Here is a 24,166-nt window from a genome sequence, read left to right on the forward strand (position 1 = left end):
AGCGGCCTATGACGTGATGACGTCAGCCACAATAGCGCACATAATGATGTTAACCGCGTCTGAAGCCGCGCCCCTTTTGGTGACGTGGGACATGTTAACCAAACGGATCTCCCAATCAGAATACACTCAAACAGACATACTAACGATATTATCGCTACGTCGTGGATTAAGAGGCAAAGCCGTGCAAGATATTGATTGGTATAATATAAAATGGGATCAAATAAATGGGAAAGGCTGCGTACCTGGTTACCAACTATTAAATGCTGATAATATTAATCACACAGTGAAAACTAGTTGGTAAGATGAGGTGATGCTATATATAGTATTTCTCATATTGATGGGCAGTTCTCTTCTAGGATGTGTGTGGTTGAGGATATTAATGGGAATTGGAAATGGCGATTTCTTTGGTATGGAATCAACAACAAATATAATCTTTAATAATATATAAGCATTAGTCCTGGTGTTGAGTTGTTGTTGGTGCTCTATAATTATTGCGCAGAATCCTGTTCAGCAGGGTTTGCAATATAATATTACATCAATATGAGAAATACTATATATAGCATCACCTCATCTTACCAACTAGTTTTCACTGTGTGATTAATATTATCAGCATTTAATAGTTGGTAACCAGGTACGCAGCCTTTCCCATTTATTTGATCCCGTTTTATATTATACCAATCAATATCTTGTACGGCTTTGCGTCTTAATCCACGACGTAGCGATAATATCGTTAGTATGTCTGTTTGAGTGTATTCTGATTGGGAGATCCGTTTGGTTAACATGTCCCACGTCACCAAAAGGGGCGCGGCTTCAGACGCGGTTAACATCATTATGTGCGCTATTGTGGCTGACGTCATCACGTCATAGGCCGCTTCCCCGTTACCAAGCGACTCCGTCGCTTAATAACCCGATGCTAGCGGCGAGGTCGCAGAATAGGGGGCGTGGCTTCGGCCGTGTTAGTGTCATCACGTGCGACGTTGCGGCTGACGTCATCGCGTAAATAAACCGCATCCCCGTAACCCAGCGACCATGTCGCCCTATACCCAATACCAGCGGCACTATGTTGCGCGATCTGGCGCCACGTTTAACGCGTAAGCAGCGGCATCATTTTTTTTTTTTTTTTGTGTATCAATCTTTACTTGTCATTCATAAACAGACATTGGACTATATGCCCAATTGGCTAGTAGACGTGTCACTCCGGACCGTCCCTCCCCTATGCTTTACCCAATTGGTTGCACCATGTTCCTTCCCCTCCCACAAGGAGGAGCTACCCCTACTTAAACCGACCAGGCACAGACAGTTACCAGGTCTGTCAGTTTGAAATAATGCCTCACAGGGGCTGGTAGTGTAGTTTAGATAGCGGTCACCATCTAGGACCGTATTGTACTTTAGCCAGGTTAGAAAATTTATCATCACAATTTCTAATTGACCTCCCTGGCTCTTTTGTCAGTCTGGGACAATAAACGCCAAGTATCAGGTGTTCAGACTGTTTAATCACTAGCACCTATGTTTGTTGAATAGTGTTCAATTAATGGACCTATCTAACATAAGGATTGCTATGTCAGCTGTCTGTTCATTATAAAACAGCATGGTCAATTGCACTATTTGCAAACCAATCGGGTTGCCTTTACAGTCGACTGTCTAGTGTAAGGCAACAAGATTGATTGCATTATAATCGCAAATCAATCTGTTTGTGTAAATCAGCCTCCACAGTCGTCTGTTTAGTGTAAAGCAGTGTTATTAATTACACTACACTAAAAACCATTCTATTTGCTTTTATATAATGTGCAATTAATCTACCAGCCTTCTTACACTGGCGCATTAAAAAAACAGTTCTTACGCGCAATTTTTGTGCAACTGCTGTTTGCTATTCGAACCCATTGCAACAAAAATTGTGTGCAGTTGATTGGCATCGCACAATTTTTGGGCATCATTCAGTCTTATTTTCGTCCTGATGAAGCAGCGCGCCAAATCTGTCTTGCGCTGCGGAAACGCGTTGACGATTAGACGATTACGGACGATCTTGTTCGCCCTGGTCCACATTGGATTTCAGCTAACTATTTATATGTTCATCAAATTCGCAATTTTGCGAATTGACATATATTATAAGTAGCTTGGACTTCTCCTGACTTAATTGTCATTACAAGTCCAGCCTTCTAGCCTGTTTCCGATGATACAGACTTTGACCTAATTTAAGAACTGGGTCTTGTCAGATCGATGACCCTATGGGGAAGTGAATAAGTCTAGTAACAAATAAGGTTACGGACTCAGTACAGTGCTCCCATAAGCGAGTGTACTAGTATAATATTTGTCTAGTGTGGATGATCTAATTGTCATTATCCACCACTTAGGGTTTTATGAGTGACGCTCTCTAGTTGTTTTGGAACAGTGTCTTTCCATCAATAGGCATGTTCTTATTAATGCATAACAACATGGAGTTATCTCAGTAGGCGCTACCACTTTCTGGTCCCTTGTATACCTGATAACGGCCCGCTACGGTCACCACCTTATCTGGTAGCCCCTCTTATCATTATCAATTTAAATAATATATTAAAATTCTGTATTTGAGTCATTCTAATTACTTAAGCAAATTGCGCTAATCCCATAGGCAATTAATTTTGTGGTTGTTTTGTATGGTTGTCTGTCATTTTGTGTCCGCTTAGGTCGGAACCATCCTGCCTTAGCAGTATTGGTTTTTTATCATTAATATTAATAAAGGTTATATTTTAGTTTCAGGCACTTTCAGTGACAAATAGTTTAAATTGCTCGAAGAGCCTTGGTTGTCACAGTGATTAAACATTCATCCCTCCATTTATCCACATACAGCTCCTCATAGAACCCCGCAATCACCTCATGCACCCCCTCCCCCCTCACCTCACACTCATCCTCATTCACCACACACTCAAAAGTAGGTCTCTTAGCGAAGGCTTTTTTGAAAAAGAAGCGTGTACACTTTTCATCCTGCTCCAGCTTTTCTACCTTCGCTCTATACACAATACTCTTGCCTTTCTGTATTAGATAGTTGTTAATATCTCTTTTGATTTGTATTATGTCCTGCTGGACCTCCATGCCGCTTTCACGCAGCTTTGCGAGGAAGCATAACCGAGTATTAAGTCTTGCATACTCCTTTCTTCTTTCGCTTGCTTTTTTAAATCCTGCGGACTTGAAAAAGGATTTTGTTTTTTTCTTTACCCACTCCCACCAGGCCAGGATGTTGTCAAACTCCGCCTTCCTCCTACTCCATCTTTTATACTCACATTCATACTGCACTCTCACATCCTCACACTCCAGGTGGCTCACATTCAGCTTCCATACACCCCTCCCACACACTGCACTCTCCCTAACAGCAATCTCACACAACACGCCCTCAGGATCAGAAAATAAAAACTAATAGCAGAAAACTCATATGAAATAAAACAATAGTCCAGACAGGAGTGAACCCCTCCCCTGTCTGCGTGGTAGGTATTCAAACGAGGGGATATGCCACATGGTTGCTGCATATCCGTCAAATGAAAGTCAATAACCATTTCATATAGCAGTTCAGCGGACACGTCAAATGCTCTCTTTGACATATCACAATTCATGTCACCCACCAGAATAGTAGGTGACCTGCCCTGTAAAAAAAACATTATTTTTTCAAACAAAGCGCACCTTTGTTTCTCCACTGGTGCATATATGTTAATAACCCGGAGCGGTATATCTCTATATAACACTACTGCGGAGATACATCTCCCCGCTTCTATAACTTCACTACTATGTAGTGTTACCTCTTTGGAGTTCGTTAAAATACCGACCCCATCATTTTTGTTTTGCGTACTCCCAGACCATACCGCGTCACCGTAAGGCCATTCAGAAGAATTAATGTCAGCGTCTGTGCCGCACTCCTGCAAACAAAATATGTCGGCCTTTTCTTGCCGTAGTAAACTAAAAATCGCTGTTCTCCTGGCCTTCGATTTAAAAACACGTACGTTCTGGGAACATACCGAAATCATAATATAAATGGAAGCCTATAGCAACATTATCATGATACTATGCAACAGGACGTAAAATGAAACATTATGCATTATATACCTCTCCACTTAAGGTGGCTAAACCACATGATACTTAGGTAAGATGCAATCTCCTGGTGGCTCACTCTCAGTCCACGCCACTTTCCGCAGAACACTCCAAGTCCTGCGCCAGGATCTCAAAGGGATTACTTACATCCATGGGAGTCTCTTCACTTTTTATACATTTTCTTCTCTTTGCAACATTTTTTTCTGCAACAGTCACAAAGTCCTCCTCGCTGGAGTCAATAATATCACTGCCCCCCTCCCTCTTACCTGGGGCTGTGTCTGGGGAGGAAAACTCTTCAATGTTCCCTGAGGGATTAATGGGACTGTCCACCTCCCCAATAATTTCCTCCATTTGTCTAATCACCCCACACACCTGCTCCTCGGGCGTGCCACTCCCAATCTGTGGCTTCTGGCTTCCAATCCTTCTCCTGATGCCATCCTCCACCTCTTTGGTTTCCACCTCTGCTGTCTTGGACTTTTTAAGCACATCAGACTTATCCTTCTCAGAAGTCTGAGCAGGTTTTCCAGAGTTCTCTGCTGCAGTCACCACAGGTTTGGTGGTGGTAGTAACCTCACTCGCAGCACCAGATGTACCACCACTGCACTAGTAGAGGCTGCACTATCCATAGGAGTCGCACGGTTAACAGCAGTCTCACCCGCAGCAACAGATGTAATGCCGCTAGTAGAGGCCATATTGTCAGCAGACGCCACACGACTGACTATAGTCTCACGGCCGGTAGGAGCCGCACCAACCTTGGTTCTCCAGGCACCTCTGGATGGTAAGTTTAACGGGCAATCCTTACACATGTGGTCGGTCTCTCCACAGAGGTCACAACTTTTTGGTCTGGGGCAACTGCCAGTGTGGTGTCCCGACTCCTGGCAGTTCCTGCACACCAGGCCACTAGCACAGTCCTCTCTGGTGTGCCCAAAACGATTACAATTCCGGCAGAATGTGGGTTGCCCCGGATAGTACAGGTATCCCCTGTTCCCTGCAATTGTAAAGTTTGCAGGGGGGTGTGTCACGCCGCCCAGCTTAGTTGCGTCCATTCTGAGTCGAACACAAAATTTGTATTTAGAATTGAATATACCCAGAATATTTGTCATTCTTTCTCCGCCTTTTACGACTTCGCAATAGCGCTTGAGAAAATTTACGATCATGTCTCTGTCCGTATATGGGTTATAAACATGCAGTATGAGTGGTTTTTCTTGAATGCCGAAAAGAGGTATTACCTTGATTCCATCTAGTAGTGGGGTATCTTTATGGCTCCTCAACCACTCGTAGACTTTCAAGCAGACGCCTTCTCCGCAGAATGTGACATCATATTGACCGAGTCTTGGGAAGTCTTGGACGCAGAAGATCTCGTCTTTTGGTACACCGATCTCCACCATAATCAGATCCCGAACAACGTGCACAATGGTGTTCTTAGCTCCCATCTTCGTATCCACCATAAAACGAATTGTGTTTTGTAAGCCAGTCATCTTCAATAAACCTGTCGATCTCTCGAATCACAGGAACGTATACTGCCAAGCAGTAGGGTGATCACTAAGCCCGTCGACCAGACCAGAGTCACTTGGTCTTAGCCAAAAGGCCGAGAAGCGATAACCCGAAACGAGTTTCACCTGTAGCCCGGCCCGCCCAACTCCACTTCCAAGGCTTGAGGCAACACGCTCAGCCGGCACTCTGGGCGCACCCACAATGCACCCAGGCAGCTGGGAGAGTTTTAAAACTTTGCATAGCCCCGCCCCACGCCTTCTCAACCGCGCCCAGCCTCACACCCTCAGTCCTTCCTCTTGCACCGTGCTCACGCATCCTAGGCTTGCAGAGCCTGCTGCTGCTGCAGGACTCGTCAGCTCCCTACAAAGGATGGTTAAGCCGGCGATGACACTAGAAGCAAGCACTAGTTTGTCTCTGAAGGTGCGTCGGCCGGTCGGTTGGAGGGATCTCTTCGGCCGGCCGCATTTCGAGTGGGAACGGATGGAAACTTTTTACCTAAAATGAGGGAAATTGGCTTCGGCCCCATAGGGCTTTATTGCCTTCCCCTGGGCCAGCATTAGTAGACCCTAGTAAGGAGAATAATAGAGCGGCATGGTCATCCGAAGAACTTAAAAACATACAGCAGGCCTTTTTTTTCCCGCCATACATACATAACTACAGATTTTATTTTTTTTTTACATATATATATATACATATATACATACACATACACACACACACACACACACACATATACACACATATACACACACACACACACAATCTTAAATCTATCTTTAATCTATATCTACAAAATCTATAATTCAGAAATAATCCATATCTATATTCTACATAATTAATAAAGATAGATAGATAGACTCACATACATACATACATATGTAGGGGGTCAAAACACAGACCGTTGAGCTAATGCTGTCTGCCTCCAAATTGGTTTCAGGGTTGAGTACTCAGACAACACAAATGGTCAGCCACATGCACGATGAGAATGCCATGAGTGAAGTGAGTTTATTCAAAGAATTTACAGATGATGTAGGAAAGGTTTGCTGACGTATTGATTTGATTACTGCGCATGCCCCAGGCATGCATAACATCTGCAGATTTTAATTAGCATTACACATCTTTCAAAGGAGTCTCCTACACGAACAATGTATCAATGTCCCGTGACACCAGTAATAAAAACAAAACATTCCTTGACGCTTCTGCTAGAAGGGAGTGAACTCTCTCAAGGGAAAGAATGCATGAGAAAGAGGGGAAGCTGATAAGGATTCGAAGTCATTATTATAATTGGGTCTAACATTTTCTAGGTATGAGAGGTGAAATAAATACAGATACACGATTGAAGCAATACAAGCAAAGAGATACAAAATGGAGTCGCTGTAAGAAGACGCAACTTATAAACACATAAGTATTCTGTGAAATACACTTATCAATTTAAAAGGCATAAACGTGAATTAACCCCTCACATTCCCCCGTTTTGGACATGGAGTCAAGACAAGTATGACTCCTAGTCCATAAACACGTGATTCATATCGGCGAAGAGAAAGCTTTTTCAGTACATTTAGAAATACATGAAATTATAACCTTAATTGCTCTATAAATGCATAATAAAATCATCACAACTTGTAATATACTTTGTAGGATCCCCATAAACCAACCTCCTAAACCAGAAAACCAATTGGCAGGGTTCAAAGAACTAAATGTGTTACCCCACCAGCTATCTCTGGTTTCTGAGTTTTCATTTGTCCATGCAAACAGTTCTTTTGACGGAACAGGAACAGCCAAGAAAGGAAAACCAGTGGCACCAGGTGTGTGTACAAGTCCAACAGTACTTGGTGGTGCCTAACAAGGTGGTTTTGGGCATTGTCCCTTTGCACCCTCTCACAAGGGCAAAGCATGGAGTGGAGAGTCCAAAAGTCCATCAATAAACAAAATGTCCTTCATTTTCCTTCTCATGGGGGGGACAAAGGTAGGGCGTGAAAAGTCCCATTAGTCTCAAGACAAGCAACAGTTCTTTCAACTTTACTAAAGTAGGTGTGGTCAGCAGGACTTGACAGGGCCCTTTGACTCTGGGCCCTAGGGATTTTCCTGACACGTCTCTTTACGACCGCCCAATTTCCAGGTAGTAGGGAATGAGATCCCTCTAGGTTGTCTGGACCTGGAATGGGAGAAAAAGACTAGATTCTGGGTTACCATTAGTTGGTCACACAGGTGCTTTACATATCCGGCTACTATGTCATAGCCCTGCTGTAGGGCCTGTGGATGATACAGCCCCAATCTTGGCACAAAGCCAAATAACACTTCCTTTAACTTAAGCGTACCATCTAGTCTGTAAACCTTGTCTAAACTCTGCAGGTGTGAAGTGTGTACCTTCGTTTGAGTCAATCACTTCCGGTACCTCGTATCTGCGGATTACCTCATTCGTCAGCTCCTGTACGATTACATGCTTATTTACTTTGGTAACAGGGTAGGTCTCCGACCTGGAAAGACATCAACAACAAGCATATTCATACTTCCCAATAAGTGGGAGCTAAGTGTAGTCAAATTGCAATCCCTGAAATGGGTAGAGTGGTCTAGGCAAGTGTTATGTGGCAAATTTACTTCTGCCCTGTTGCTTACGGCAAAGGTCATGCAAAATTGGACAAGTGATGATGCAGCAACTACAGGAAACCCAGGAGCCACCCGTCCTTGTTCAAGCGTCGACATCATTGCTGCTTTGAGCGGGGTGCTGGATGAGGCAAGCATCGCCACCATGCTGAAGGAGGTGCTAGAAGGCCTGGAGTACCTGCATAAGAACGGCCAGATCCTCAGGGATGTTAAGGCTGGAAACATCCTCCTGGGTGAAGACGGTTCCGTGCAGATCGCAGATTTCGGCGTCAGTGCATTTCTAGCCACAGGAGGCAACATTGTCAGGAATAAAGTCAGTAAGACCCTTGTGGGCACGTCATGCCGGACGGCACCGGAGGCGACGAAGCAGACCAGAGGGCACGACCTCAAGGCGGACTTCTGGACCCCCGGTAGGTGTGTCTTTCCGTGCATTCGCTGGGCCATCATGGGGCACAGGGACCGTGGTGGGCAAGTTCTGTTGACTGTCCGCCATTCACCGTCCCATTTCTGCTGCTCCCCTATTTAGTCCATTTGTCTTTTTCTTCATTGCTGGCTTGTAACTGTAAAGTCTTTAGCATATCAAAGTCCAAGTTCATATCAAAGTAATCAAAGTCCAAGGTTTATATCAAAGTCCAAAGTTATTGTTAAATTCTTCTTTTCTTCTTTTCTTCCACGGCTTAAGGGCCGCTGCCTTTGCTGTGTGATCTGTGAGGCGTTGCCTCTTGTTTCTCTGCTGTAGGAATTGGTGTGAGCTTTCCACTTTGTCACCGCTGCACCATTCTTAACAAGCTGTCTGGCCTTCCATGTTAGGCCATAGTCATGAGCTATGCCAAATGCATACTGGGAGTCAGTGTAAATGTTTGCCGTCTTACCTTCTACCACTCCACACGCCTCAGTGAGGGCCTGTACTTCTGCTTCCTGTCCTGGGACATGCGGAGGCATTCTGCTTTTAGGACATCTTGTTGCGTGACCACTGCATATCCAGTGTGGAGTCGTCAATTACCCTGGTACCATCTACGAAAACAACTCAGAATATACATTATTAACAAGGGCTTTCAGTTAACATTTATTATGGCCACCTGTTCTGGCAACATGATGGCTTCCATTAGTAAACTTACAGCTTTTCTATTCTTGATGGAGGAAACACAAAAGGCTTAGTGATACATTGAGGTAGCTATTTGGGTCAGGAGTACATAAAAAAAAGTAAATCATCAACATATTACAAGAGGGTGGTGCCCTCGGGAATTGGCCAGGCGTCTAATATCAGCTTCATGCATCTGGTGAACTGGTTTTGGGCTATTCTGTGCCCCTTATGGCAGCACTGTCCAACAGTACTGCTTTCCTCTGAAAATAAATGCAAACAAATGCTGACAGTCTGGCTGGCCCTTTAAACTCTTTCCCTTTAACGGGGAACAAAAGGGGTATTGGCTGGGAAGACACATTTCTTAAGGGCTTTAAGTTAACATAAAGAAGAGACAGTGTCTGCAATTGCATCTTCCTGGACATGTGCCAGGGGGTACTGACGGACCAAGGGGGCTTAGAGCTTGCTCCTCTGCGTACGTAAAAGTGAGGACGGGTAGAGGTGTCGCTTGGTCTGCTGCCATCCGACATAAGGTCGGGTGACTTTCAGACCCAGGGTGCATACAAGCCTCACCGGACAGGTGAGGTTTGATACAACCTCCCAAGGGTCCCATCACGCAATTCTCAATATGCTTTCAGGACCTTCCAGCATAAGGAAACGAGTGAGGTATCGTGACCCTTTAAACATTACCTCAAGCGGTTCAGTTTCTGCCAGCTGAATTGGCACTTCTGAAGCCCCTTTCACAAATTACCGCTAAACAATCAGGTTGGTATTCTATTTCAAATAGATCATAACCTTGTTGTAAAAAGGAAAAAGAAAAAAAATTAAAAATTTAAAAAAAGATGACCTGCAATACCTAGATCACCTATATCTTCTCTCCCCCCCCCCCCCCCTTTTGAACTAGGGTACTTAATTGGAAGGGTAACCGAGTTCAAGGTAGTAGAAAAATGACAAGAGCACATTGTAGCTGGATTTGACGGGCCAGAAATAAGTGCTTGGGTTGCACTTGCGTGTATATGCTCCGGGTGTCATGGGGGGGTGAGGACCACTAGGGGGAGTTGGTTCAAGACCAACTCCGAAGATTTGTTAACCATTGCCTGTACTGCTGCCACCGCACAAACACATGAGGGAGCTCCTCGAACCACTGGATTCTGAGTAGCATCCAGGTGGCCGTGGTTGTCCCCTGGACTTTTGTGTCAATACTGTCACCTGGCCAGAAAATTCAGTACAGAAAAGAATAACGGATGAAGTATAAAAGGGTGAGAAAAAAGAATGAGTAGTTGTATAAGAGCGAAAACAAAGTGGACCAACGGGGGCAGTATGAAAACAAGGCCCAGAAAGGTGCAGAGTTTGGCAGCAGGTGTAAGTACAGGTATGGCCGTCCGTACGTTTGTTCTATAGAGCATTCTCAGAAACAGTATAATTATGACTTGTTGGCAGGCTTACAAATTATCAGCACACAGCGCCTACATCACACATTAACTCTCATCCGTTCATGCAGTCAAGTCTCATTCAAATATTAGTAAGAGTTCACACAGGACGTAACGCATATGATTCAACTGTCCTCATCTTGCAAACAAATGCATTCAATCACTGCCAGATTCCACAACAACCACTTTGCAAAACTAATGAAAGGAACACACATTTAGCAATTATGCACACGTCCGACCAGTGACAGAACTAACATTTACACAAAGTACAGCAAAAACAGTAAGATTCACTGGATTCATTACGGGTTTCATTCTATTCAAGCAAGCAGAGTTACTCGTCCAGTGTTCTCTGCTCTAATCTTTTTGGCCTTGAGCGGCACGCATTCCTTCTCTGTAAACTCTCAACATACCCCCCCCCCTTTTGGAGACAAGGGGTGGGGGCGACTTGCAGCTGCGGCTTTCACAAGAAGCACACATTCCTCTGTCTCTCTCGTACTCTTCCATTTCCAAAACCATACAATTCACACAATACATTCAACGTCTGTCTTTTTCCTCTGACTTAGAATTTTTTTCATCTCTCTCTCTGGAACAGAACAATCTTATATTTTTGCAAACAGTCAGAAATATCCAGGCTCCAAGCAACAAGAGAAACCTAATATTTCTCTGCACTGACTATCAAACCCAGACAGCAGAGGAGTAGTTAAACACATAAAAGAAAGGACAAAAGACTAAACGTATAACAAAAAATTAGATAGAAATTAGATTACATAACATGAAGACACACAGACGATATTGGTTATTTGACACATAATTATCCACAGATTCTACATGAACTTGCTTTATGTCCCAAAGGAACACAAACTATAAAAGAATTCCCTTTTTCTGATAATTACCGTATCTACACGTTTCTCAATCCATCTATTCTAACATACTTTCCCCAACTTTTGCTTATCTCTGAATCTTTTTTTTAGACTTTGTGGGTCTCAGATTCCCAAAATTCTAACTTGCTTTGTCTGTCCTTTGTTATTTCTCTAACTTGCTTTTCCATAGAGGCATACTCCTTGCCTTAAACATTTCTACTATATTTGATTATGGCCTCTACTCCTTTATCTAGACCGGCGTCTTTGATAGCTTTCGTGTGTTTTGTTCCGTACTGCCGCCAGAACTCATAGTTGAAAGTTCCTGCTCTTTTAAGCCCTATCAGCTTGTAAACTTTACGGGCTTGTTTATAACTGTCCTCCCCCTCTCTCTCCCTAATTATCTCAATAGGGGTCAAGAAAGTCGTAGACTGTCTGGACCCCATGCTAATAATTGGGCTTGCCATTTTTGATTTACCCAATCACAGAGTAGTGAGGATGCACAAAGCGTCCTCTGGGTAAATCTGGCTGTCACAAAGACCTATCTGGCTGTCACAAAGACCTATAGTAGTGAGGATGCACAAACGTCCTCTGGGTGCACAGAGCAGAGTAGACTTTTATGGACAGAGAGGAGACCACGGCTCACCTCTATACGCGGCTTTTGTAATCTTATAACAAATGACAGCTAGGAAAATGAGTGCGGCAGTCAAAGTACAACAGAAAGTTATCAGTTCAATGCTTCCAGCAGACAGCATGGCAATATACACATGTGGGTTCTTCCGTCTAGCACGGTTATCAAGAACACCGTAAATAACACAGGCAGAAGTATCCTATAAACATACAGCAACAAACCTTTCTGTCGACACGTGGCTTTTGAAGACAGGGGGGCTCAGATCTTTGAGTGGTAAGTCAAATGGCTTACCTTACAACGGTGTTTTGTAGATCTGAGGTCCCGTGTCCCCTAGTCCGGATGGTCAGCAGGCAGGGTTGTCAGATATCGGCTGCAGGTAAGGAGTTAAATTCTGGCCCTCGTTGGATGCGCCAAGTAATGTAGGGGGTCAAAACACAGACCGTTGAGCTAATGCTGTCTGCCTCCAAATTGGTTTCAGAGTTGAGTACTCAGACGACACAAATGGTCAGCCACATGCACGATGAGAATGCCATGAGTGAAGTGAGTTTATTCAAAGAATTTACAGATGATGTAGGAAAGGTTTGCTGACGTATTGATTTGATTACTGCGCATGCCCCAGGCATGCATAACATCTGCAGATTTTAATTAGCATTACACATCTTTCAAAGGAGTCTCCTACACGAACAATGTATCAATGTCCCGTGACACCAGTAATAAAAACAAAACATTCCTTGATGCTTCTGCTAGAAGGGAGTGAACTCTCTCAAGGGAAAGAATGCATGAGAAAGAGGGGAAGCTGATAAGGATTCGAAGTCATTATTATAATTGGGTCTAACATTTTCTAGGTATGAGAGGTGAAATTAATACAGATACATGATTGAAGCAATACAAGCAAAAAGATACAAAATGGAGTCACTGTAAGAAGACGCAACTTATAAACACATAAGTATTCTGTGAAATACACTTATCAATTTAAAAGGCATAAACGTGAATTAACCCCTCACACATACTGTATGCAAATGAGCCAGGTGTTTGGAAGGTTGATGATGTCACTCCTTTGTGATGTCATGAGCCAGGTGTATGGCAGGCTGATGTCACTCCATTGTGATGTCATCAATTTAGAAGCATTAATACCAGGCTTGGCAGCCATTTTAGTCAGTCTCTGCTGCAGCTGGGAGACGGGAGATGGTCTTTATTTCCACCAAGAAGCTGCAGAACTACCGGTAACGGCATCATTTTTATGTTATTCAATATAGGTTTTCTTGGTTTCATGGAGGGGGGGAAACTTTTGCCTTATCTCAAAGCAATGTAAAAATAACTTTGACAATGAAACTTAATAAATACATTTCGAGTTGAACTATATCATGTTTGTCTGTGATATTTTATAAGGTCTACAAACAGGGGAATGAGGGGAGGGTAAGGGGGGGAGTGGTAAGGGAGGGTAGGTATCTATGACACGGGAGAAAGAGAAAATAAAACAAAAAGGGGGGGGCGGGCTCCAGGATTGTTGTTTCTCTTTACGATTGTGGTTTAACCCCTTGAGTGGCGGGTTTCCTACCACCCTGTCGTGCCCACCAGGGCAGGTTTTTTAAAATTGTCTAATCATTGAATTTCAACTAATTTTGCAGTTGCGTCTCAAGAGCCATAACTTTTTCATTTTTCCATTGACATGGCCATATAAGGGCTTGTTTTTTGCGGGACAAGTTGTGATTTTTTTTAAACAGGGGGGAGGAAAAAAAGAAATGGGGAAAAAAGAAAAAAAGGGGCCATGTCATTAAGGGGTTAAATAATGTATTAACTTCCTTCTCTGGGTCATTACGACGCATGGATACCACATGTGTGATTGTATTTTTGGATTTTTTTACAAAGTAAAGGGAGACAAGTGTTTTTATTTTTTTTTTTATAATTTTTGACCTTTTTTTTTTTTTTTAATTTTTTTTTTTTGTCCCTTTAGGGGACTTCCACAGGGACCCATCAGGACCCCTGATCACATTCCAGGGGGCCGATGGTGACAGCCCTTTACATGCTGCAGTCACAGACTGCAGCATGTAAAGGGTTAACACAGCAGAGATTGGAGGTTTTCTCTGATCTCTGCTGTAAGAGCTGGTACCTAGCTGTCCTTTCACAGCCAAGCACCAAGCTCTCCCTGCCACAGAGACCATCGGCTTGCTTCTGACAAGCCGATGGTCTCTATGGCAACCTGTAAACAAAGCAGGAGGTTGCCGACATATCGGCAATATCTTCTGCTGGTTTTTCAAAGCCCTTGCACTGCTCTGTGTGGGTCTGTGCAGGCAGAGCACACTGACACAGCTTGTGGCATTGTGCTCTGCAGCTCCCATAGTGATATATAGCCCGGAAATCGTCCGGGCTATGTCACTATGAGCAGTGGAGCTCGTCCCGGAAAATTTCCGGGCGTGCCACTCAAGGGGTTAAACGTGTTACTCACATGTCCCTGTCTATAACCACCTAGTAAATAGGGGTGAGCTCGGGGCATCTATCCATATCGCCCAGGTGTGATACAATTTATCATAGCCTGACGGCTCATCTAGAAGCCTCGTTCTCTCCCTACGCTCTATTTCGTGGATCATTGTTATTTTTAGCGGAGTGCATTTTTTATGCAGCAAACAAGGGGGAGACAGCGGCCTACCAAAATCTAGTTGGCTGCTGCTGTGGCTTTCTTTTTTTTAAAAAAAAGGTAGGTTCCGTTCTTCCATGGTGAGGAATAGGCAGGGAGGTTCCGTTTTTGCCAGCTGGGGAATGCTTATAGGCAAGGCCTTATCCCTGGTGGTGCATGTAACGTCAGACCACGTTTCAGACATGCAGCAGCAGCGGCGGTGGCAGCAGCAGCATTCAGTCCGTCAGTGGCTGACAAACGAGCTCCATGCAAGTTTACATTAAACAGACACATTTCTTTCTTTACTGTATTGACTGCGGTCTGTAATCGAGCGGTTGAACTGTTTCTGTGTCCATGCATTGAATAAAGCAATACATCCTTGGAAAGTAGACTCTGAAGCGCGCATCCAGGGCCGGCCGGGGGGCCGCTTTTCGACTACCAGCGACTGCAGGTCACTCACACAGGCTGGTTGGAATGGCCTAGCATTATCCTGATCCGGAGGTGTAACTTGAAGCTGCGGGGCCCCAGTACAAAGTCTGGAACTGGGCCCCCAAACTATAAAGCTTCATTGATAGCATTGGTTTACAATGTGGGGGAAGAGAGACTTTATGGGCCCCCTAGGGCTCCGGGCCCCAGGTGCGACCGCACCCCCTGCACATACACCCATGACCCGAATACGTGGAGCATACAGACGCAGGCTGCCAGGATACGCTGTGCCTGCCCGATGTTTCCAACTTGGCTATTAGCGCAGCGGTAGGTACGAACTATAGAGTGCCGCTGGCATATGAACTGCTGTGTGTGTGTGTTGTTTTGCTTCCAGTTGTACCTGTGCTGTGCACACTCTGGCAGACGCAGCTGCTCAGTGGATACAATGTTGCGAGCTCCACGGCAGCAGACGGGCTGAGTGTCAATCAAAGTGCTTGGTTGTTAGCCGCCACAGCTGCGCTGCACCTCTTGCTCGTCGTTTCTGTTTTTGAATACTGAATTAAGAAAGGGGGTGCACCGGTCCTGGAGGTACTGCAATACCAGGTCAATGCGTGGAGTGGACAGAGCAAGCTCTTTTTCCAGCTCCCTGTTCTAAAAATCCATTTAAAATATGGTCCCCAGATAGGGGACGTATCAGATATTAAACTGATAAGAACAGATTTTTTAGTTAACATCCCCAACTAGTGGGGTGACTTTATTTTAACAACAAGAGTTTACATTCTATCAAAAAAACCATTAAGAACATTTTAAAACATAAAAATGTTCTAAAACGAAACTCTTATTAAAATACATGTTATATAAACATAAAATGGGCACTTGGTGGCATCACAATATGGAACTCCACTCACTTAAAAGCCATTTTCTGGATAAAATAGGAAAGTTTTTCTTATCTATTAAAAAGTAGTCATACATTTCGCTAAAACAAATAGATAAAACATCCTGCACCGATAAAACCTCATGCTTAAACAATAAAATGTTTCGGGCCTTCCATAGAGCTGCCTTCACGCAGTTGATGATCTTCCATGCCATTATCTTCTCGGTCCGCGTGGGGCACTCCAGACATCCATATAGCACGGTCTCTATCTTTATTCCTTTGATCCGGGTGATTTTCTTTACCAGAGGGCTTATTTCAGTCCATATGATTTTTGTAAAAAAACAAGTCCACATAAGATGTTGTACGGTCTCCTCTTCTTGACATCCTGGTCTTGGGCAGGCGGCAGAGTTGGTCAGCCCTCTTCGATGCTGGAATGCCCGGCATGGAAGACACTCGTGAACGCAGCTCCAGGCAAGGTCCTTCTGTGCATTAAAAAGAGAAATATTAACAGCTCTCCATATTTCTTTTGTTTTCTCTTCATTAAAATTGCTTGCAGGCGCCATAAAACCACTTTCCTTAATATCCTTATAAGTTCTTTTACTATTTAAAAGGTATTGCACCGTCTTACCACTAAAATTATATAAAATCACTATCTTGGCTAAAATCGTGTACTCACTCGTCAGGTTAAAAGAGTAGGGGGAATTTAAAACCGTAGAGAACCACCCATGTCTTCTCATAAAATAACCTGTGTTAAAACGAATAAAATACGACCAATAGTGATTCTTAAAAACAGCGCTAAGACACATGCTAAAATATTTCGTTAAAAGAAAAGCTCTAAAATCTTAGGGACAATAAAAAGCCTTCTGGTATACCCATCTTCTCTAAAACCTTAAAAAGATAAAAATGCGACACTCTGTCAAAGGCCTTCTCAAAGTCTATAGATAAAATGGCAATTTTGCCATGCCTTGACTTCGTGTTGCTGATGCAGTCCTTTAAAAGGTTTAAATTATCATGTATGGCCCTCCCAGGGACGCCACAGACTTGGTTTTGATGTATGATTTTATGTATGATTTCTTTAAGTCTGTTGGCGCATATTTTAGCCATGATCTTGTAATCGGGGTTTAGAAGGGTGATGGGTCTCCAGTTCTATATGTCTGTCTTATCCCCTTTCTTGTATAGTAAAGACATCTCACCCTTCCGCCATGACCCTGGGAGGCTCTTGGAATTAAAAACTTCTGTAAAAAGAGAATAAAAATCCTCTTTTAAAATTCCATAAAACGTGACATAAAACTCGATGGGTATACCGTCCGGACCAGGCACCTTGCCTGGTTTAAAACTACGTATGGTGTCTAAAATCTCCTGCTCCGAAATATTACGTACTAAAAGGCTCTGGGAGGCAGGGTCTAAAACATCTGTGATCTCCTTTAATGAGTCTTCCATAAAATTTATATCCACACTTTTAGTGTTAAAAAGATCCGCATAAAAACCATGTACCTTTCCTAAAAGACCCTGTACGTCTGTGACTCCATCCAGTTAATTTAAAACACATTTTTTATCTGTGATTTTCTTAAAAAAATACCTAGAGCAGGTCTCATTGTCTTCAAGGTGCTTGACTCTAGAGCGAAATATAATTTCCTTACCTCTCAGGCATTTGGCAATCTCCTTTTTTACGTCTAAAATCTCTCTAGTCACATCAATATCATGCTCTCTCATCTTGTACAGGGTCTGCAGACGGGTGTTTAAATTAGAATAAAAAGCCCGTTTTTCTTTGGCTTTAGAGATCCCAACCCTGATAAAATAGTCCTTAATCTTAGTTTTCATCTTTTCCCACCACTGGCTGGTGGGAATGTTGGGATCTCTTACCCGTCTGCACTCTTTAAAAAAGGTAATAAAACCTGCGGATCTTGTAGAAGGGACACGTTCATCTTCCAGGCATTCTTACTGGTTCTCCTTCTTTCGCCAAGGTTCGCTTTAAAAAATAAAACCTTGTGGTCAGAGAAAGTGTTATTAAAAACATCAGATCTAAAAGGTTGTACCTGGTGAGAGCAGAAGATAAAATCAATCCTGGAGCTGCAGGTGGTGTTGCTCCAGGTCACGCCGGCCTCTTCAGGTAAAAGCGGGTTGCATGTTTTAAAAACATCCGTAAGCAGGTGATCTGTTATAATATTTAACATGTTAGCCGTTTTATCGTAGTTCCTGCTTACGGAGTTAGAGAACCGGCGTTCCCCCCTTAAAACACAATTAAAATCTCCAGCTAAAATAAGGGGATAAGAATCGTTGATAAAAAGGGGTAAAATCTCCAACATTTCTGCTCTCACCTTTTTTTTCCGGAGAACCATAAAAATTTAAAAACTGACATTTCATACCGTTGATAAAAGCTCTGACCAATAAAATTCTGCCTGGTAAAATTTCATAAAAATTTTCAATAAAAACGTTCCCTTTAAAAAGAATGGCGACAGCTGCTGATCTGGACTCGTTAGATCCAGACCAGACCGATGGACCGTGCACCCAATCTTTTTCATACTTCTTATATTGGGATTTGTGCAGGATGCCGCATTCCTGCAGGAAGAACACGGAAGCAGCAAAAATGGTTAAGTAGTTAAACAGGGCAGCCCATCTCACTTTGCTCTCGAGACTTCTTACATTAAAAGTGAGACATGAAAGGTCCGCCATCATTGAGTGTGTGCGTATGTGTCTTGGAGTACGCTCACGATGTTCAACTTAAAAACCACACTCTCCGGCTACACCAGAGACCCCGCTGGAGCTCTCATACCCCCCCCCCCGCATCCGAATCCACGGTGAATAATGATGATGCTGGAGAGGAACTCCCATCACTCAGCTGACCCCCCAGGACACCCGAGGCAGGTATGTTTGACAGGTCCCAGATGGACGCCATAGGAAGTGTGTCCACCCCAGGGGTCGGCAGATCGCCTTCATGTTGCTCGGTTTTCCCCTCTACAGGGGTGGGTACTTCGCTCCTGGCCACTTCCTCGGAGGTTGCCCCCGCGTCCCCCACCTGGCTGGAGGGGGCACTGGTGGCTGGCACCTTAGGGGGACCGCCCGGTTTCGCTGCGTCAGCAGGTACTTCCGGAGGTCCCCCCCCCGTACCACCTCCGAGTACAGGGTGGCCTTTGAGCTTTTCCGCCTTTTCATAGCTGCCGTGCTTCCCCCGGGGTCTTCTGCCTCAGGTACCCTTTGCAGCCGGCGTCTCCTGCGGGCTGGGACCGGCTTCATTTGGACTCCCCCCTGACCCAGGGTCTTGGGGATGTGAGTCCATCGGCCGATCTGCAGCCCTCCTCTTGCTGCGCCGCTGCTCTTTGGCTTTACCTTCCTCGCTTTGGGGGGGTCTGCTGGTGGTATCCATGTCCTCCGGTTCCTCTCCTTGGGGGGGTGCGGTTTGGTCTGCTGGCTTCCTTGGCTGCCCTCGCTGCTCCGTATTTCGTGCCCTATGACGACATTCAAAAGAAAGATGACCAACTCTGCCGCATGTATCGCATTTTTTCGCCATAGGGCACTGGTTGGTCTCATGCTCTGAGCCACCACAATTCCTGCAGGTCACGCCGCAACTGTCTTTCTCATGGCCATATTTCCTACAGTTGCGGCAGTAGGCTGGTATTCCCGCGAAATAGGTCGCCACTCACGTTACCCAGTTTAAAACGAGCAGGCGGTAGTTTTAGACCTCCTGGGCACCCAGGGTCTTTTATACACGTGACCTGAAATCTCCATTTGGATGTCCAAATACCAAGCTCATTCATAATCTTTCCCATACACTTTACTGATTTGAAGTATCCACTTAGGAAGGCTTCTACTTCCTTCAGGTCAGCGTAGGGAGAATACATTTTAATCACCACAAGCTTGGTCACATCTAGGACGTGCTCAACCAGCTGGACACCCTCAAGCCGTGCATCTTGTTTTGTAGGAATCGCATTAATCAAATCACTGAAAATACCTTTCTGGGTAAAGGTAACGTCATAGGTCCTACGCTTGGGGTAGTCCTGTATCGCCAGTATCTCTCGTTTTTGAATGTTGAATACTCCCATGAGCACGTCCTCCACCACATAACGCAGGCCACGTGTACCCGCCGCTTCATCAGTAAAAATAACTCGTATGGTATTTAGTATCCGGGCGTATGCCGGTATTGAGTCTGGGTCCGCACCCATGACTCGTGTTATAACGCCTTACAACAACGCTGTTGTAAGTTTTACTCCTCAACTTGACACAAGGCCAAGCGGGCAAGGGGGATCGCAACTCGTTATCTCTAGGACTAGGCCCTCTCCCCAATAGCAGCAGGCGGGTTTAGCCCACCGAAGTGGGCGATCCCGCCAGGCCGAGGAGAGGGGTACCTGAGATACCCTCTGGCTAAGCTCTCCTGCACAAGTGCACTTGATCTTAGCCAAAAGGCCGAGAAGCGATAACCCGAAACGGGTTTCACCTGTAGCCCGGTCCGCCCAACTCCACTTCCAAGGCTTGAGGCAACACGCTTAGCCGGCACTCTGGGCGCACCCACAATGCACCCAGGCCGCTGGGAGAGTTTTAAAACTTTGCATAGCCCCGCCCCACGCCTTCTCAATCGCGCCCAGCCTCACACCCTCAGTCCTTCCTCTTGCACCGTGCTCACGCATCCTAGGCTTGCAGAGCCTGCTGCTGCAGGACTCGTCAGCTCCCTACAAAGGATGGTTAAGCTGGCGATGACACTAGAAGCAAGCACTAGTTTGTCTCTGAAGGTGCGTCGGCCGGTCGGTTGGAGGGATCTCTTCGGCCGGCCGCATTTCCAGTGGGGACGGATGGAAACTTTTTACCTAAAATAAGGGAAATTGGCTTCGGCCCCATAGGGCTTTATTGCCTTCCCCTGGGCCAGCATTAGTAGACCCTAGTAAGGAGAATATTAGAGCGGCATGGTCATCCGAAGAACTTAAAAACATACAGCAGGCCTTTTTTGCCCGCAATACATACATACATACATAACTACAGATTTTATATTTTTTTTACATATATACTATACATATATATATATATATATATATATATATATATATATATATATATACACACACACACACAATCTTAAATCTATCTTTAATCTATATCTACAAAATCTGTAATTCAGAAATAATCCATATCTATATTCTACATAATTAATAAAGATAGACTCACATACATACATACTGTATGCAAATGAGCCAGGTGTTTGGAAGGCTGATGATGTCACTCCTTTGTGATGTCATGAGCCAGGTGTATGGCAGGCTGATGTCACTCCATTGTGATGTCATCAATTTAGAAGCATTAATACCGAGCTTGGCAGCCATTTTAGTCAGTCTCTGCTGCAGCTGGGAGACGGGAGATGGTCTTTATTTCCACCAAGAAGCTGCAGAACTACCGGTAACTGCATCATTTTTATTTTATTCAATATAGGTTTTATTGGTTCCATGGAGGGGGGGAAACTTTTGCCTTATCTCAAAGCAATGTAAAAATAACTGACAATGAAACTTAATAAATCAATTTCGAGTTGAACTATATCATGTTTGTCTGTGATATTTTATAAGGTCTACAAACAGGGGAATGAGGGGAGGGTAAGGGGGGGAGTGGTAAGGGAGGGTAGGTATCTATGACACGGGAGAAAGAGGAAATAAAACAAAAGGGGGGGCGGGCTCCGGGATTGTTGTTTCTCTTTACGATTGTGGTTTAAACGTGTTACTCACATGCCCCTGTCTGTAACCACTTGGTAAATAGGGGTGAGCTCCGGGCATCTATCCATATCGCCCAGGTGTGATACAATTTATCATAGCCTGACGGCTCATCTAGAAGCCTCATTCTTTCCATACGCTCTATTTCGTGGATCATTGTTATTTTTAGCTGAGTGCATTTTTTTATGCAGCACACAAGGGGGAGACAGCGGCCTACCAAAATCTAGTTGGCTGCTGCTGTGGCTTTCTTTTTTTTTTTTTAAAAAAAAAGGTAGGTTCCGTTCTTCCATGGTGAGGAATAGGCAGGGAGGTTCCGTTTTTGCCAGCTGGGGAATGCTTATAGGCAAGGCCTTATCCCTGGTGGTGCATGTAACGTCAGACCACGTTTCAGACATGCAGCAGCAGCGGCGGTGGCAGCAGCAGCATTCAGTCCGTCAGTGGCTGACAAACGAGCTCCATGCAAGTTTACATTAAACAGACACATTTCTCTCTTTACTGTATTGACTGCGATCTGTAATCGAGCGGTTGAACTGTTTCTGTGTCCATGCATTGAATAAAGCAATACATCCTTGGAAAGTAGACGTCCGTTCGTTGGAGTTCTTTGCTCCCCGAGTGTTGCTCCATCTCTAAACGTTGGTCTGGATCTTCATGGATGAATACTGCCCATCCCACGTGGAGCGTGTATCTCAGCCCGCGTGGAGTGCTGCAGTCCAATGAGGTATTCCGTGCTGCATGGCAAGCCTCGGGCCTGTGTGATTGGGGGTCCGCTGCGGTCTGTCCACTCTGAAGCGCGCATCCGGGGCCGGCCGGGCGGCCGCTTTTCGACTACCAGCGATTGCAGGGCACTCACACAGACTGGTTGGAATGGCCTAGCATTATCCTGATCCGGAGGTGTAACTTGAAGCTGCGGGGCCCCAGTACAAAGTCTGGGACTGGGCCCCCAAACTATAAAGCTTCATTGATAGCATTGGTTTACAATGTGGGGAAGAGAGATTTTATGGGCCCCCTAGGGCTCTGGGCCCCAGGTGCGACCGCACCCCCTGCACATACACCCATGACCCGAATACGTGGAGCATACAGACGCAGGCTGCCAGGATACGCTGTGCCTGCCCAATGTTTCCAACTTGGCTATTAGCGCAGCGGTAGGTACGAACTATAGAGTGCCGCTGGCATATGAACTGCTGTGTGTATGTGTTGTTTTGCTTCCAGTTGTACCTGTGCTGTGCACACTCTGGCAGACGCAGCTGCTCAGTGGATACAATGTTGCGAGCTCCACGGCAGCAGACGGGCTGAGTGTCAAAGTGCTTGGGTGGTAGCCGCCACAGCTGCGCTGCACCTCTTGCTCGTCGTTTCTGTTTTTGAATACTGAAATAAGAAAGGGGGTGCACCGGTCCTGGAGGTACTGCAATACCAGGTCAATGCGTGGAGTGGACAGAGCAAGCTCTTTTTCCAGCTCCCTGTTCTAAAAATCCATTTAATATATGGTCCCCAGATAGGGGACGTATCAGATATTAAACTGATAAGAACAGATTTTTTTTTTAAGTTGACTAACCCTCCAAATGGGGGGCGTTTATTTTGAACAACACGTTTTGACATTAGACATATTTAGAATGTTCATATATAGTACATTTAAAAACACATAGAACATATTTAAAACATACCATAAAAAACATTCAAAACATACATTACATGTTGTTAAAATTCACATTAAAAAACACATAAAAGGGCACTTGGTGGCACTATATAATGGAGTTCCATTCCCTTAAAAGCCATTTTCTTGATAAAATAGGAAAGTTTTTCCTGTCCACAATATAATATTGATACATTTTATTAAGAGCCATAGATAAAATATCTTTCACAGATAAAACTTCGCGTTTGAAGACTAAAATGTTCCTGACCTTCCACAGAGCTGCTTTCACCGAGTTGACTATCTTCCATGCCATAATTTCTTGCGACCGTGTGAGGCATTCCAGACATCCATATAATATTGCTTCTAGCGTTCTTCTCCTCAGTCCAGTTATCTTTCGTATTAATGGTAAAATCTGAGTCCATACTCTCTTGGTTAAAAAACAAGTCCATAACAGATGGGTAGTTGTCTCCTCTTCTCCACATCCGGGTCTTGGGCACGCGGCGGTGTTGGTCAGTCCTCTACGATGCTGGAATGCCCGGCACGGAAGACAGTCATGGACGCAGCTCCAGGCCAGATCTTTCTGTGAATTAAAAATGTGGTTATTTATCTTTCTCCATATTTCTTTGGTTTTGCTCTCATTAAAATTACTAATTTGAACATAAAACCACTTTCTTTAATATTTTTTATCATTAATTTACTATTCATTAAAATCTGCGCACTTTTTCCGGTAAAATCATATAAAACCACAATTTTTTCTAAAATCTTATATTCTGGTGACAGGTTAA

At 44.4% G+C, this 24,166-nt stretch overlaps 2 non-coding genes across 2 annotated transcripts; both read right to left on the bottom strand.

The window, feature by feature from the left end:
• Positions 1–15,759: 15,759 nt before the first annotated feature.
• LOC136573941 (U2 spliceosomal RNA) lies at positions 15,760–15,949 on the bottom strand. The gene has a single exon (XR_010786141.1). It is a non-coding gene; the product is annotated as a U2 spliceosomal RNA (small nuclear RNA).
• Positions 15,950–23,128: 7,179 nt separating this feature from the next.
• Positions 23,129–23,317, bottom strand: LOC136573914 (U2 spliceosomal RNA). The gene has a single exon (XR_010786122.1). It is a non-coding gene; the product is annotated as a U2 spliceosomal RNA (small nuclear RNA).
• Positions 23,318–24,166: the final 849 nt, after the last annotated feature.

The sequence above is a fragment of the Eleutherodactylus coqui genome, chromosome 7, assembly GCF_035609145.1.
Source record: "Eleutherodactylus coqui strain aEleCoq1 chromosome 7, aEleCoq1.hap1, whole genome shotgun sequence".
Lineage (NCBI taxonomy): Eukaryota > Metazoa > Chordata > Amphibia > Anura > Eleutherodactylidae > Eleutherodactylus > Eleutherodactylus coqui.